Here is a 5580-nt window from a genome sequence, read left to right on the forward strand (position 1 = left end):
AGTTGGGAGGTCATGTTACGACTCTGCAGGACATTGAATATGCCACTGTTGGAATATAGCGTGCAATTCTGGTCTCCTTACCAATCGGAAAGATGTTGTGAAACTTGAAGGAGTTCAAAAAAGATTTACAAGGATGTTGCCAGGGTTGGAGGATTTGAGCTATAAGGAGAGGCTGAACAGGCTGGGGCTGTTTTCCCTGGAGCGTCGGAGGCTGAGGGGTGACCTTATAGAGGTTTACAAAATTATGTGGGGTATGGTTGGGATAATTAGACAAAGTCTTTTTTCTGGGATCAGGAAGTCCAGAACTAGAGGGCGTAGGTTTAGGGTGAGAGGGGAAAGATATAAAAGAGACCTAAGGGGCAACTTTTTCACGCAGAGGGTGATACGTGTATGGAATGAGCTGCCAGAGGAATGTGGTGGAGGCTAGTACAATTGCAACATTTAAAAGGCATCTGGATGGGTATATGAATGGGAAGGGTTTGGAAGGATATGGGCCGGGTGCTGGCAGGTGGGATTAGATTGGGATGGGATATCTGGTTGGCATGGACGAGTGGACCGAAGGGTATTCTACCCTTTGATCTTGAGGTAACATAAATTTCTGCAGTCATGGTGAATGGGACACCTGTCTCCCAGTTAAAAAGTGACAATTTAAAAATTCTTACCTGTTCTTAAATTCCTCCAAGGCCTTACCCTTTCCTATCATTTCCAGATCTGCAATATGAGTAATCTGTGCTCCTCTAATTCCAGCATCTTGAGCATCGATTTTTTAGCTGTGCAGAGAGCTTCCTAGCCCTCTATGGTTCTCTTCACAGGCAATTTAAGCATTCCTATTTGACTAAGCTTTTGGTCATCTGATCTAAAATTAACTTAGGTATCTTGGGTTATAACATTTCTGTAAAATAACTTGCTGTGTTATTATGCTAGGGATGCGAAGTACAAGTTTTGGTAAACTTAGCACATTTTCCACATCAAGTAAATGTACAATAGATGTCTGTACTTTACAAATAAAAATTTAGTTGTCGACATGCAATTTACAAGGTGAACACGTAATCTAATTGAAGTGAATGTATTTTAACTACACCGACAAAAATGATTTCTGGAGAAATGACACTCATTTCTAAAGTCATTTAGGTGCTTTTATGTCTCAGTCTCTCTCCTACTCAACAGTACATTTCACATATAACAACTCAGCATGTTCCATGCAGGAGAAATCTGTTAGTATACAAACAGAAAACATTGAAAATATATAGAAGATTAGCAACTGAAAAAAAGAAATATTTTACAGGCTTTTCGTAACTTGCAAAGGCCTCATGCAAAGGTAGCTTCATTCAGGGTTACCATTGACCAGTAACTCAACTGGACTCAACACAAATACAGCAACTACAAGAGCAGGTCAGAGACTAGGAATACTGAAGTAATTCTCCTCCTGATTTTCCAAAGCCTGTCCAGCAGCATTCAAGAAGCTTGACACTACACTTCCCTCCAGGCATTGTGGATCTACCTAAGCACATGTCGTAGTTAAAAGCAGCATTTCACCACCACCTTCTCAAGGGCAACTCAGGACAGCCAATAAATACTGGCCGAGCCATTAAACACTCTTCGGGAGTTAAGAGAGCCAGGAGCTAATGAAGGCTAAAAAACGTGTAGAAATTGATCCATCTTAGTCTGCACTGACAGACTGAATTCCAAAGGTTCAACTCCCTTATAGTGAAGAAGTTCCTTATATCTATCCTAAATGACCTGCACTTGGTTCTGAGATCTTTCTTGCAGATATTTTCAAATCAACCTTCCATAGCAGGTGAGACTTGGACCTGGGCCACTTGGTTCAGAGGGAGGTGCGACAAAAGATCTTCCTTGCAGACTGCTGACCAGAATTCAATGCACATGTATTTGATAGTGGACGTATATGCTGATAGCTGCTCAAGTTGAATCAGCTTCTGACCTGTTTCTTATGTGTATCGCCACAATTTTTCAAGTATCAGTAAGTTTATAGTCTCAAACAGGAATTGTTGATGTCTTTGCTGCAAATGATTTTCTTGAGACAGCCACTCTCCTGCACATATGATTGTGGTTCATCAGATAGTGCAGAAGCCAAAAGCTCTGCCCACTTAGGCTATCCACTTGATAGTCAGTGCTCAGTTGCCGCACATATTGGAATACAAAAGATTGGCTGAAATTCTTCACATAAATCAGACACTGAAATTGCTTCTCAAAGCCTTTTTTTGAGACATATCTGAATTTAAAAAATGTACAGTGGAACTGACTTGTCCAGTTTCTAAAGAAACCAAGACTGAGATGAAGATTGGAAACAAACATCTGTGGAAGGCTAAACCATAAAAATACAGAACCAGAACTCCGATGATGATTCCAGGCTCACAGTACAAATCAGCTGATAAAAGGTGGAGGATAAAATTCAGGAAATTTCAGTGAACAAAAATTGTTTCTGCAGCTGCTTGTTAATTGAAGACAACATTGCTGAATCAATACTATCCAGACTGTCACAAAAGGTTTTGGAGAGGTTCTGCAAACATGTACTATTTTGGGGATTACTGTGCCTGTAGAACTCAGGTTAGTTACAGTTATTGTTGGCTGGGGATCGGAGAGAAGGAGCTGACATTCTGTGCAGAAGCCAGTATTCTGAAAGACTGAAATCAGTGACATACACACCAAATGGACTGCCAAGTCAACTTGTAAGACCGGATTTATTTGTATATTACATTTCATCTGTCATCTGTAGTTTAAAATCAACCACAATTTGCCTGTTAACTCACGTTTACATTTATAACCCATGTTGATTTTAGGTTGAGTGTCCAAAATAGTCAGTTTTTGCTTTAACTCTTGTTGAAACAAAGTTTTAAATCAAAAAAGCCTTATGGCTATCCTTTTAGTAAGAAACTGGGATTTTGGATTTTGTCTGTTAAAAATTTACCTCTCTTGACTAAGATCATGACGCGTGTGCGCACCAATAAGTTATGAAGGCTTGGTGACAGAAGTCTTTCCCACGTAGAAAAAGAAACTTACAAGTGACATCAAAATTCAAAATAATTACAATTGTAATCAGAATATGGTCAGGAACAATATGGACTCATTGAAAATTGGCAATAGTAATTTATTAACTGGATGCTGCAATTAGTCCAAGAACATATTTTACTTACCACAGAACTGATCAGTGTGTATAAATTTCCATGTGCTTGCATGCCCGAAAAATTGGCTAATCAAATCAAAAGTTTTTTTTTTAGGCAGTTTGTAATAGGCAAAGTGCAGATGAAATTCTTCAACATTCCTGTACTTGCAAAAGCCAAAATGCCTATTATTGGAATCACATCCAAAAGATCGTACAGTAAATGTTGTTATCTAAGTGAGTGCACCAATAGCAACACTAACAACCGACTTAGGATAAGTCAGCTCAAGTGTAAGAGCAAATTACTGCAGATTCTGAAATCTATACTGAAAACAACAAATGCTGGACATCACAGCTGGTCAGGCAGCATCCATGAAGAGCGCATGACATACACATTGCTCTCTAATCTAGACTCAATATTAGTTTGCTTTCTCCAGGAATGTTGCCTGACCCAGTGATGTCCAGCATTTGTTGTTTCCAGTGAGTTCAAAATGTAGCTCATTCACACTTGTTGGAAGTTACATATTCATATACAAATGCCCATCTCAAAAAGAGGATATTCAAGTCTGTTGCCTTTTTTGAATTACCTTGAACGCTCAGGACCAGATAGTTGTTAGTCACGCCATGAAAAATACCAGTTCCATTCATCCTATCTAATTCTACTCAAAAGCTAGGAGAAAGAGAGGACTGCAGATCCTGGAGATCAGAGTCAAGAGTGTGGTGCTGGAAAAGCATAGCAGGTCAGGCTGCATCCGAGGAGCAGGAGAATCAATGTTTCAGGCAAGAGTCCTTCATCAGGAATAAGGCTTGTGAGCCAAGGGATTGATGCCGGGGGTGGGGGGAGGGGGGGGGGGAGAGGGGGAGAAGAGGGGTAAGCAAGCTGAGTGTCATAGGTAGATGGAGATGGGGGTATTGGTGATTCGTTGGAGGAGTGATGGGTAAATAGGTGCAATGTAATATGTACAGGTAGGACAAGTCACGAGGGTGATGTCGAGTTGGAAGGTTCCACACATTATTTAGTGTATCTGTTGCACCCGACGTGGCCTCCTCTACATTGGGCAGACAGAATGTCAACTTGTAGAGTGCTTCAGAGAACATCTCTGGGACACCTGCACCAACCAACCCTACTGCCCCGTGACCAAACATTTCAACTCCCCTTCTCACTCCTCGGACATGCAGGTCCAGGGCCACCTCCATCGCCACACCCTAACCACCCAACATCTGGATGACAAAGGCCTCATCATCTGCCTCAGGACCCTCCAACCACATGACATCCATGTGGACTTCACCAGTTCCCTCATTTCCCCCTTCTCCCCACCTTATCCCAGATTCAACCTTTCAACTCTGCACCACCCTCATGACCTGTCCATCTTCCTTCCCACCTATCTGCTCCACCCTCCTCTCCAACCTATCACACTCCCAGCTCCCTTTCCTCTTGCTCCAAATCCCCTCGGCTCACAAGTCTCATTCCTGATCAAGGTCTCTTGCCAGAAGTGTCAATTCTCCTGCTCCTTGGATGCTGCCTGATCTGTTGTGCTTTTCTACCACCCCACTCTTTAAAAAAGCCTATTAACCCAACCTATTGCTTCCACATTACACCAAGTATCCACTATTATATCCCTCTTTTACATGTACCATTGCGTAAATGTCAGATTTCAAATATCCACAGTTCCATTTTTGTCCAGACTGCTTTGAGCAAACACTTTGGTGGTGAATCAAGACCAAAGCAAACCCTTTTACCACACTATTAAACTATTCCCAAAGCACCAATTCTATCCTCTTCCCCAGCGGTCTTAGCTGAACTTCCAACCCAATATCACCAAAGTTCATTCTCCCTTCGAACCTCAGCACAGCAGCTGAGAAATTCAAAACCTGCCCTTAGAAAAACTTGAGGGCAGACGTGCTAAGGGTACAAATTTCCACTTCCTGACATGCTGCTTTTCGCAGCAGAGAGCGGCGGGAGCTGGGCGGAAGTTCAGATGGAGCGCAAAGCCGGTCAGGAAGGTAAGTGATTACTATTAGAGTGGGTGTGTTCTAAACCCCAGGTCCTACAAAGTAGGGTCTCCCTCCCTCCCTCCCTCCTCCTCTAACCTTAATTTAGAGTCCACAGACATGCCACAAAAAGAGGGTTTAAGGAAGTTTAGATCGAAGAGTGAGGCTTCAGCTCAGAAATCTTTGACAAGGAGGTTGAGTGAAGTGATTACACCACAGTTGAAGAGGGTGAAGACATGGCTGGTTCAGTGCGCTACATGCTTGATGTGGGAGGTCAACGACTCTGGTGTGTCTGGCTCGTATGTGTGGAAAATGTGTGCACATTCAGCAATTGACCGAGCATATTGCAGCGCTGATGAAAGAACTCGAAGACCTTAGGCTCATACGAGAGAACGAGATCTTTCTGGACAAGACCTTCAGCGATGTTATTACACCAATCATGCCAGAAGAGAGCAGAAGAGAGCAAA

The sequence above is a fragment of the Chiloscyllium plagiosum genome, chromosome 1 (genome assembly GCF_004010195.1).
Source record: "Chiloscyllium plagiosum isolate BGI_BamShark_2017 chromosome 1, ASM401019v2, whole genome shotgun sequence".
Classification (NCBI taxonomy): domain Eukaryota; kingdom Metazoa; phylum Chordata; class Chondrichthyes; order Orectolobiformes; family Hemiscylliidae; genus Chiloscyllium; species Chiloscyllium plagiosum.